Source organism: Capra hircus, chromosome 4 (assembly GCF_001704415.2).
Source record: "Capra hircus breed San Clemente chromosome 4, ASM170441v1, whole genome shotgun sequence".
NCBI classification, from domain to species: domain Eukaryota; kingdom Metazoa; phylum Chordata; class Mammalia; order Artiodactyla; family Bovidae; genus Capra; species Capra hircus.
In genome coordinates, this window is record NC_030811.1 from 16,720,006 (window position 1) to 16,732,341 (window position 12,336).

Consider the following 12,336-nt stretch of genomic DNA (forward strand, 5'->3'; position numbering starts at 1 on the left):
ACCAATTGACAACTGTAAATCATCCCCCATCCCCCCCCCCACACCCCTGCCACCTCAGCCCCTTCCTTTTTTAAAAGTTAACATGATCTGTGACATTCAAAAGACTGAGAACTGAAGATTTAGAGAACATTTCTTTGGGAAAAGAAGACATTGCCCTTCAGCTCTAAGGTCTTTGAAAATAAGAGAAATAAAGAAAGGGAGTGAGGAAGCAAAAAGGGGAAGGAGGGAGGGAGGGATAGAGGAAAAGAGAGGGCTGGGGGAGAGGGATCATGCCCGGAGAAGATGAAAACGATGAGTAGAATCTTCTAAAATTTTTTTCAAAGAGCTTTTCACATTCTCAGATACCCCATGTGTTAGTTTGGCAGTCTTTTCTGTGGTCTTAAAAGAAGGAAATGGAGTGGGTGAGACAGAACTGCTCTATGTCGTGTTTAGTAGGACACCAGCAAGTGGAACTGTGTTGCAGCTTAATTTTCCCCACAATGGAAGCAGTGTGCATGTACACTGCTACTAAGCAGCACAGAGTCCAAGAGGCAGAAGAGAATTTGGAGGAAAGTAACAGCTATGGCAATAACCTGCGTTTATTGACCTTTTAGCTATGTGCCCTGTGTAAATACTTCACTGAAACCAGCCCATTTAATCCTCTCATCAGCCTTAATGGTAAGTGCCTATCCCATTTCATTTTAGATGATTTCTCATTGTTCAGTTGCTAAGTCATGTCCGGCTCTTTGCAACCCCATGGACTGAAGCACACCAGGTTCCTCTGTTCTTCACTCTCTTCCAGAGTTTACTCAAATTCATGTCCGTTGGGTCGGTGATGCCATCTAACCATCTCATCCTCTGCCGCCTCTTTCTCCTTTTGATGTCCATCTTTCCCAGCCTCAGGGTCTTTTCCAATGAGTTGACTCTTCACATCAAGTGGCCAAAGTATTGGAGCTTCAGCATCAGTCCTTCTGTTACTGAAAGACGTGTGGAGTCCAGCTGCTTGCCACACAAACACCAATAAATAGTCCAGGTTGGTAGAAAGGAAAGTTTGCTTTATTTCAGATGCCAGCAGCTGGCAGGGGGTGAGGTGTACATCATCTTGGTTGTTTTAGGTACAGTTAACCTTCATTTCCAAGACCCATTTGTTCCCATTTTTTTTGCGGTCAATTCTCAGAATTGTGACAGCTCGTGTTCTGGGTACAGTCTGGTTAACTTCCCCACCTGGTGTTTTGGTATCTATAAGACAGCTGCCAGGCTATGGATCCGAATATTATCTATAGCCCTAGAGGAAAAAAAACTCAAGGTCCTTGACTATACTTAATGACCACATTATTATTATTTAGTCTCCTTTGAATGTTTTCCTTTGTCTCCGCATTTCCCACTTCTCTAATTAAACTTATCCTTTGAGTATAATTTTCCACAGACAGAAGGCAGGCAGAGGACATGGTGGGGATGGGGGAAGGACCATAAGGTCCTGCTCTATTTCACTTCCAATGAATATTCAGGGTTGATCTCCTTTAGGATTGACTGGCTTGATCTCCTTATTGTCCAAGGGACTCTCAAGAGTCTTCACCAACACCACAGTTCAAAAGCATCAATTCTTCAGCACTCAGCCTTCTTTATGGTCCAGCTCTCACATCCATTCACAATTACTGGAAAAAACATAGCTTTGACTATACAGACCTTTGTTGGCAATGTGATATCTCTTTGATGACTCACAGTTTCATATAAATATACACATATTTTGGAGGAGGGTAATTTTAGATTTACAGAACAGTTACAGATAGTACAGAGAGTCCTCATGTACCTTCATCCAGAGTCTCCTAGTGTTAACATCTTATATAACCATGGTAGGTTAACTCAATATAGGTTTTAATTAGGGTTTTACCAGTTTTTCCACTATTGTCGTTTTCCTGTTCTAGAACCCAGTCGAGATAGAGCATGAGATTTCCCTGGCAGTCCACTGCTTAAGGCTCTGCGCTTCCAGTGCAGGGAGCGCCGACTCAATCCTTAGGAAACTAGAATCCCACATATGGTGCAGCACAGCCAAAATAAATAAAGAAATAAAAAGTGCAGGACTTCCCTAATGGCTTGATGGATGGGAGTCCGCCTGCCAGTGCAAGGGGTACGGGTTTGATCCCTGGTCTGGAAGATTTCGCATGTGGCGGAGCAGCTGCCTCCGAGAGCTGCGACTACTGAAGCCCGTGTGCCCCAGAGCCTGTGCTCTGCAACAAGAGAAGCCACTTTCATGAGAAGCCCACAGTGAAGAGCAGCCCCCGCTCCCCACAACTAGAGAAAGTGAGCGCAAAGCAACAAAGACCCAGGATAGCCAAAAAGGAAAAAAAGGGAATACTATTTTGCTCTCCTGTCTCTTTGGTCCCCTTTGATCTATGAGAGTTTCTTAGTCTTCCCTTAAAATGCTGTGCTTAAGTACGAGAACTTCAAGTCCAAAGGGAACAATCAACAGAGGGAAAAAGGCAACCTACAGAATGAGAGAGAATATTTACCAACTCCATATCTAATAAGGGATTAGTATCCAGAATAAAGAACTCTTACAACTCACCACCAAAACACCCAGATAACCTAGTTAACAAATGGGTGAAGGACTTGAATAGACATTTCTCCAAAGAAGACATGCAAATAGCCAGCGAGCACATAAAGAGATGCTCAACATCATTAATCATTAGGGGAATGCAAATCAAGCCCCAGTGAGATTCCCCTCAAAACCACTAGGATGGCCACAGTCAAAACAAGCCAGCCAACCAATCAAATTAAAAAAAAAACAACCCAAGTGTTGATAAGAGTGTGGAGAAATTGGAAACCTAGTGCACTGTTAGTAGGAATGTAAAAGGGTACAGAAATCATGGAAAGCAGAATAGAGGGGCCTCAAAAATTGAAGCTAGAATTACTGTATAATCCAGAAGTACCACTTTCAGGCATATGTCCAAAATGATTGAAAACAGGATCTCAAAGAGATATTGGCACACACAAGTTTGCTGCTGCCTTATACACAGTAGTCAGGAGTTACAGAGCAGTTACGCTGGGCCACTTCCACCAAGAAAGGGACGGAGTCTTTTCTTACTGGAACTCCTACTCAGGTTATAGATATACCTTTCCTGCCCACAATACTTTGGCCAAAACTCCCATCCCTGCACTTACAGAGTGCCTTATCCACCACCAAGGTATTCCACATAGCATCAGCTCTGACCAGCAACTCTTTTCACTGCAAATGAAGAGAGACAGTTTGCTCATACTCATAGAATTCCTTGGTCTTAGCATGTTCCCCATTATCTGGGGGGGAAGCTGGCTTGATAGAATCATGGAATGGCTACCTCACAATGTGAGTAAGGAGAAAGAGAGCTGGAAAGCCAAAGATCCCAGGGTGCCTCTTAGAACTACAACGTCCTATGACGTCTCCATGAGCTTTCCCTTTGCAGTTCCCTTTGGCAGTTGGAAGCGCTTGGGTTTCAGATTGACTGATGGGTAACTTATCTGTGATCTTCCAGCTTCCCTCTGGACTTTTACTTCTCCAAATGTAAGGTCTGAGTACATTGTAAATCCTTTACACATTAACCCAGCAGTTGGCAAACTACGGGTCATGGGTCAAATCCAACCCGCCATCTGTTTTTGTAAATAAAGTTTAATTGGAACAGAGATGCACCTGTTCATTTACATATTATCTATGGCCGCTTCATGACTAAGTTGTGTAGGTGTGACAAAGACCATATGGCTCCCAAAGCCTAAAATATATTTATTATCTGGCACATGAAACAGTTCGCCACTGTGCCCCTCCCCACTGCCACTCATCCCAGGTAATCATGCTCCCCTCATTGAAACTCGGCTGAAACATAGCCAACCCAGATGTCAGTGTGGCACGTAAAAATATCCTGCCTCTAGTAAGAAGAGCTCTGAAGTTACAAAGAAAGGGCTTGGGTGCAGGGAGAGCTGAAGACTTAGAAACTAATGCATTCTACCGTATATAGTAGTCTAAATCTAAAGTCTATTAAATTTTTTTTTAAAGAAGGTGAAACAAAAATTTGCTGAAATGAAATGTTTCTTCACCGCAAGAGATATTAATTCCTAAAATAATCTTTGAAATCTAAAAAATTATGAATTATGGTAACCATCAGAGGCCTGAATCCACTAGTTTTTGAAATCACATTTCAGTTTTACATAGACTTGATTTACTCCGAACTGTGAGAGATGAAGCGATAATGCTGCTTCACTGAGCCTTCCTTCTCCCCTTTCCTCACTCCCAGCTTTTGTTTGTACCGTTTTTCCTTACGTCCTATTTTCCTATTTAAGTGGATTAAGTGCCTACCATCTATTCCTCTGTGTGATGCCCCTATTCTGGAACTCTTTATTTTGACTCATCTCTTGGCTCGATTTCATCATCAATACTTTCTTTCTTTTTTTTTTTTTAAAGAAGTGACTATAGTTTCTGGATTATTTCATGTTTGAGTGTGTTTGCTTGTTGCTTCCAGGTCGGTTTGACTGAATGTGACATTCTTTTTCCTCTCATATCTTTTTAGATCAACTCTGTGTCTTCTCCATAGGAAAAACCATGGTTTTATGACTGCTGGAAAAACCAGTAGTCATGTACTGATGTGAGAATTGGACCATAAAGAAGTCTGAGTGCTGAAGAATTGATGCTTTTGAACTGTGGTGTTAAAGAACACTCTTGAGAATCCCTTGGACTGCAAGGAAATCAAACCAGTCAACTGGTTTCCTAAAGGAAATCAATTCTGAATATTCACTGGAAGGATTGATGCTAAGGCTGAAGCTCCAATACTTTGGCCACCTGATGCGAAGAACTGACTCATTGGAAAAGACCCTGTTGCTGGGAAAGATTGAAGGCAGGAGGAGAAGGGGATGACAGAGGGTGAGATGGTTGGATGGCATCACTGACTTGATGAGCATGAATTTGAGCAAACTCCAGGAGACAGTGAAGAACAGGGAAGCCTGTCATGCTGCAGTCCATGGGGTCACCAAGAGTCAGACACGACTGAGTGACTGAACAACAACTGTGTCTTCTGGCATTGAATGTTGCTATAAGGGGAGTCTGAGACCAGCTTGATTTTTTTCCCCCTCCTTTGAAAGTGATGTTTTTGTTTTTTTCTTCTACCAGAATGTCTGAATAATTTTTTGTTTTCAGCTGCACCACACAGCTTGGGGGATCTTAGTTCCCTGATCAGGGATCAAACACAGGCCCTGTGCTGTGAGAGTGTGGTGGTCCACCAGGACCACCAGGGAATTACTTGAACAATTTTTTCCCTTTAAATCTGATGTTCAAAATCTTAAATAGGACATGTCAATGTTGGTTTTACTAAAACAGGTTTTCCTAACATATATACATGATCTTTTCAATCTTTATATTTAAGTTTTGATTCAAGTCAGATATTTTGCTATGTTATATTTCTGAATAATTTTAAGTTCCTTTTGTTGAGATCTGTATACAAGGGGTATCAAATGTCCTCAACTTGGAACATCTTTGGCTTCTACCACATTCTTTCTAAATTGCTTCAGTCTCTGTGTCTTTTCCCTGTACATCTGTTATCTCAAGTCTCTCTTCCAAGATATTAATTTGATTTTCAACCATGACTATTTTATTATTTTCTTTTCTAATTTATCTATTATGTATATGATTACAGTATTTCAGCTTGCAGCTTATTTCCGTAGCTCTGCAACCTCCCTTTCCATCTCATCCTGTTACTTTATAGTATCATCTTTCAGTTCTTGTTTCTATTAAATTAAAGCCATCCTACATTATTCTAACATGCAAAGCACTTACAGAGAATCTGTCTCTCTCGTTTGGGTTCTAGTCTCCAGGACTGTGAGATAATACATTTCTGTTGTCTAAGCCACCCAGTTTGTGGGATTTTGCTTCGGCAGCCCTAGCAAGCCAGTACTGTAGGTCCCCGATGTACGAACATTCACCCTGTGAACTTTCAAAGATGCGAACATTCATTCCATCAACATCTAGCATGAGTGAAACCGCAGCTTGCCTCCCTCTTCTGTTGCTGCTGATGACCCTTCAGCTCTACCATCTCCCACCTCCTCTCCCTCCTCCAGTCAGTACCTCATCTTGACTGGTCACTCGATGCCAGTCCCTGTATGCCAGCTGTTGTCCTGTACTACTGTACTTTTCAAGGTCCTGTACTATAAGATTAAAAATGCCTTCTTTATTTTTTGTGTTTGTTTTTTAGGTATTATTTGTGTGAAAAGTATCAATATTATAAACCTATTACAGTACTAAATAGCCGATTGTGTTAATTGGGTACCTAGGCTAATTTTGTTGGACTTATCAACAATTGTTCTTCCCAACGCACCCTCAGAACAGAACTTGTTCATATGTAGGGGACTTGCTGTACACTTAGTCAACTTACTTAACATTCCAACCTGACCCCAGGGCTCTCTCTCCCTCTTCTTTGCTCTATTTTTCTTCTTTGCAACTTATATCCTTCTAGTATACAGTGTAATCTCCTTATTTATTTTATTGCCTGTCTTACCCGACTAGAGTGAGGGCAGGGACTTTTGTTTTAGTTTGCTGTTGTCTGTAGGGCTCAGCACATAGTCACGTCCGACTCTTTGCAACCCTATGGATTGTAGCCCATTAGACTCCTCTGTGCATGGGATTTTCCAGGCAAGAATAGTGGAGTAGGTTGCCATTTCTTCATCCAGGGGATCTTCTCACTCAGGGATCAAACCCACATCTCCTGTGTCTCCTCCTTTGCAGGTGGATTCTTTACCACTGAGTCACTAGGAAAGCAGCACATAATTGAAACTTAATAAACGACTGCTGAGTGAATAAATACAACCATATCTGATGCCTGGCCTGTGCTCAGTGTTAGGCCTCTTGAGAACTAATGGAATCACACTGACTATTGCTTTGTGATGTGGGGGGAAATGTCTTTTGGTTCATTCATCTTTTTACTTTTTCTTTTTGGGGGCCATGCTGTGTGGCTTGTGGGATCTTAGTTCCCCAACTAGGGATTGAACCTGGGCCTCAGCAGGGAAAGCACAGAGTCCTAACCACTGGACTGCCAGGGAGTTCCCTGGATTCATTCATCTGTTTAGAGAATATTTATTGAGCATCTGCTGCATGCAAAGCACTCAAGTGTTAAGAATTCATGTACGTGTGTTTAGTCACTCAGTTGTGCAACTCAAGAGTTGCAAAGAGTTGGACTATAAAGAAACCTGAGTGCCGAAGAATTGATGCTTTTGAACTGTGGTGTTGGAGAAGACTCTTGAGAGTCCCTTGGACTGCAAGGAGATCCAACCAGTTCATCCTAAAGGAGATCAGTCCTGGGTGTTCATTGGCAGGACTGATTTTGAAGCTGTAATTCCAATACTTTGGCCACCTGATGTGAAGAGCTGACTCATTTGAAAAGACACTGATGCTGGGAAAGATTGAGGGCAGGAGGAGAAGGGGACGACAGAGGATGAGATGGTTGGATGGCATCACTGACTTGATGAACATGGGTTTGGGTGAACTCCAGGAGTTAGTGATAGACAGGGAGGCCTGGCGTGCTGTGGTTCATGGGGTCGCAAAGAGTCAGACACGACTGAGCAAATGAACTGAACTTTGCAACTCTATGGACTGTAGCCTCCAGGCTCCTCTCTTCCTGGGGATTCTCCAGGCAACAATAATGGAATGGGTTGCCATGCTCTCCTCCAGGGGATCTTTCGGACCCAGGGATTGAACCTGCATCTCTTACATCTCCTGGGGTGCAGGTAGGTTCTTTACCACTAGTGCTGCCAAGAGTACAGCTCAGTTCAGTCACTCAGTTGAGTCCAATTCTTTGCAACCCCATGGACTGCATCACGCCAGACTTTCCTGTCCATCACCAACTGCTGGAGTTTACTCAAACTCATATCTATTGATTTGGTTATGCCATCCAACCATCTTATCCCCTCTCGACCCCTTCTCCTCCCGCCTTCAATCTTTTCCAGCATCAGGGTCTTTTCCATTGAGTCAGTTCTTCATGTCAGGTGGCCAAAGTATTGGAGTTTCAGCTTCAGCATCAGTCCTTCCAGGACTGATTTCCTTTAGGATGGACTGGTTGGATCTCCTTGCAGTCTGAGGGACTCTCAAGAGTCTTCTCCAACACTACAGTTCAAAAGCATCGATTCTTTGGCATTCAGCTTTCTTTATAGTCCAACTCTTACATCCATACATGACTACTGGAAAAACCATAGCTTTCACTAGACAGATCTTTGTTGACAAAGTCATCTCTCTGCTTTTTAATATGCTCTCTAGGTTGGTCATAGCTTTTCTTCCACGGAGCAAACATCTTTTAATTTCATGGCTTCAGTCATCATCTGCAGTGATTTTGGAGCCCAAGAAAATAAGTCTCTCACTGTTTCCATTGTTTCCCCAGCTATTTGCCATGAAGTGATAGGACCAGATGCCATGATCTTACTTTTCTGAATGTTGAGTTTTCAGCGAACTTTTCCACTCTCCTCTTTCACTTTCATTAAGAGGCTCTTCGGTCCTTCTTCACTTTCCGCCGTAAGGGTGGTGTCATCTGCATATATGAGGTTATTGATATTTCTCCCGGCAATCTTGATTCCAGCTTGTGCTTCCTCCAGCCCAGCGTTTCTCATGATGTACTCTGCATATAAGTTAAATAAGCAGTGTGACAGTATACAACTTTGATGTACTGCTTTCCCAATTTGTAATGAGTCTGTTGTTCCATGACTGGTTCTAACTGTTGCTTCCTGACCTGCATACAGATTTCTCAGGAGGCAGGTCAGGTGGTCTGGTATTCCCATCTCTTTAAGAATTTCCCACAGTTTATTGTGATTGACATAGTCAAAGGCTTTGGCATAGTCAATAAAGCAAAAGTAGATGTTTTTCTGGAACTCGCTTGCCTTTTCAGTGTTCCAGCGGATGTTGATAATTTGATCTCTGGTTCCTCTGCCTTTACAAAATCCAGTTTGAACATATGGAATTTCATGGTTCACGTACTGTTGAGGCCTGGCTTGGAGAATTTTGAGCGTTACTTTACTAGCGTGTGAGATGAGTGCAACTGTGTGGTAGTTTGAGCATTCTTTGGCATTGCCTTTGGGATTGGAATGAAAACTGACCTTTTCCAGTCCTGTGGCCACTGCTGAGTTTTCCAAATTTGCTGGCATATTGAGTGCAGCACTTTCACAGCATCGTCTTTCAGGATTTGAAATAGCTCAACTGGAATTCCATCACCTCCACTAGCTTTGTTCATAGTGTTGCTTCCTGAGGCCCACTTGACTTCACATTCCAGGATGTCTGGCTCTAGGTGGGTGATCACACCATCATTGTTATCTGGGTCATGAAGATCTTTTTGTATAGTTCTTCTATGTATTCTTGCCACCTCTTCTTATTATCTTCTGCTTCTATTAGGTCCCTACCATTTCTGTCCTTTATTGTGCTCATCTTTGGTGGAAAGTTCTCTTGGTATCTCTGATTTTCTTGAAGAGATCTCTAGTCTTTCCCATTCTGTTGTTTTCCTCTATTTCTTTGCATTGATCACTGAGGAAAGCTTTCGTATCTCTCCTTGCTGTTCTTTGGAACTCTGCATTCAAATGGGTATATTATTCCTTTTCTCCTTTGCCTTTCACTTCTCTTGTTTTCATAGCTATTTGTAAGGCCTCCTCAGACAACTCTTTTGCCTTTTTTCATTTCTTCTTCTTGGGGATGGTCTGGATCCATGTCTCCTGTACAATGTCATGAACCTCTGTCCATAGTTCTTCAGGCATTCTGTCTATCAGAGCTAATCCCTTGAATCTATTTGTTACTTCCACTATAACCATAAAGGATTTTATTTAAGTCATACCTGAATGGTCTAGTGGTTTTCCCTACTTTCTTCAATTTAATCTGAATTTGGCGGTAAGAAGTTCATGGTCTGAGCCATAGGCAGCTCCCAGTCTTGTTTTTGCTAACTGTATAGAGCTTCTCCATTTTTGGCTTCAAAGAATATAATCCGTCTGATTTCGGTATTGACCATCTGGTGATGTCCATGTGTAGAGTCTTCTCTTGTGTTGTCGGAAGAGGGTGTTTGCTATGACCAGTGCATTCTCTTGGCAAAACTCTGTTAGCCTTTGCCCTTCTTCATTCTGTACTCCAAGGCCAAATTTGCCTGTTACTCCATGTAACTCTTGACTTCCTATTTTTGCATTCCAGTCCCCTATAATGAAAAGGACATCTTTTTTTGAGTGTTAGTTCTAGAGGGTCTTGTAGGTCTTCATAGAACTGTTCAACTTCCGCTTTTTCAGCATTACTGGTCAGGACATAGACTTGGATTACTGGGATATTGAATGATTTGCCATGAAAACAAACAGAGATCATTCTGTCGTTTTTGAGATTGCATCCAAATACTGCATTTCAGACTCTTTTGTTTACTGTGATGGCTACTCCATTTCTTCTAAGGGATTCTTGCCCACAGAAGTAGATATAATGCTCATCTGAGTTAAATTCACCCATTGCAGTCCATTTTAGTTCACTGATTCCTAAAATGTCTATGTTCACTCTTAGCATCTCCTGATTGAACACTGCCAATTTTCCTTGATTCATGGACCTAACATTCCAGGTTCCTATGCAATATTGCCCTTTACAGCATCGGACTTCCATCACAAGTCACAACCACAACTGGGTGTTGTTTTTGCTTTGGCTCCATCTCTTCATTCTTTCTGGAGTTGTTTCTCCACTGATCTCCAGTAGCATATTGGGTACCTACTGACCTGGGGAGTTCACCTTACAGCGTCCTATCTTTTTGCCTTTTCATACTGTTCATGGGGTTCTCAAGGCAAGAATACCGAAGTGGATTGCCATTCCCTCCTCCAGCGGACCACATTTTGTCAGAACTCTCCACGGTGACCTGCCCATCTTGGGTGGCCCTACATGGCATGGCTCCTAGTTTCATTGAGTGGCCTACTGCACGGTTGGGGCACTGAGTGTAGAAGTGCAGGCATGGGACCTTTTGAAGGAGGTCACCATTATCTTCATTACTTCCACCATAGTTTGGCCTCAGGTCAAGCAACAGGGAGGGAACACAGCCCTGCCCGTCATCAGAAAATGGGATTAAAGATTTACTGAGAATGGCCATGCCCTTCAGAATAAGACCCAGTTTCCCCCTCAGTCAGTCTCTCCCATCAGGAAGCTTCCATAAGCCTCTTATCCTTATCCATCAGAGGGCAGACAGAATGAAAATCACAATCACAGAAAACTAATGAAACTGATCACATGGACCAAAGCCTTGTCTAACTCAAGAAAACTATGAACCATTAAGAGTACAGTAGTAAACAAAACCAAGAGGGAGAAAAAGAGAATAAACAAACAGCTTGTATAATGTCTGGTGGTGAGAGGTGCTGTGATAACTAGTTCAGTTCAGTTCAGTTCAGTTCAGTCGTTCAGTCGTGTCCGACTCTTCGACCCCATGGATCGCAGCACGCCAGGCCTCCCTGTCCATCACCAACTCCTGGAATTCACTCAAACTCGCGTCTATCGAGTCAATGATGCCATCCAGCCATCTCATCCTCGGTCATCCCCTTCTTCTCCTGCCCCCAATCCCTGCCAGCTTAGGCACGGTCAATCTTCCTGATGACTATTGCTGGGGAAGAAAATGGCCCCAACACTCAGTGGCCTGAAACAATTTCGTAGTCTCTCTCATGGTTCTTTGGTGGTCTGGGCCCATCAGGGTGGTCTCGCTGGGGGTCTTGCATGGGGTGCAGCCAGATATTGGACTAGCCTCGAGTCATCTGGAGGACCAGCTGGGTTGGACATCGAGGTACCTCGCTCGTTTGGCTGCCGTGGATGTTGACTGCTAGCTGGGAGTTTGGCCAGGCTGCCGCCCAGCACATCTCCAGGTGGCCTCTCCATGTGGCCCGGGTTTCTCAGCCTGGCAGCTTGGCTCCTGGAGGAGCGCTCCAGGAGTAAGTGTTCCGTGAAACAGGAAGCAGAGGCAGCCAGGGCAATGAAGTGCCCGGGGCTGGATCAGCATCCCTTCTGCTGTATTCTGTTGGTTAGAGCAGTGACGGGGATTCTAGATTCAAGGGGTGGGAGAAAGAACACGGGTTGGAAGAGATTGCTGTGGCATCTTTGGAAAACACCATCCACACAGCAAGGGGAGAATGAAGGATGGGCAAGTGGAGAGGAGAGGCACACTCCTTCCCTGAGCCTCCTTGGAGCACAGGCCTGAGGGGAGCGAGGATGTCTGCGGAAGACTGTTCTAGATGGAGAATGAAAGTACAGAGACCCAGAGGTGGGAGCTTAGGTGTGTTGCTCGGCCTGGTGAGGAACAGCTGAGTGCAGTGGGAAGGAGCTATGAGGCCAGCACTTGCTAGACTCAAGCGATGTCTTACTTGTAAATCCCAATA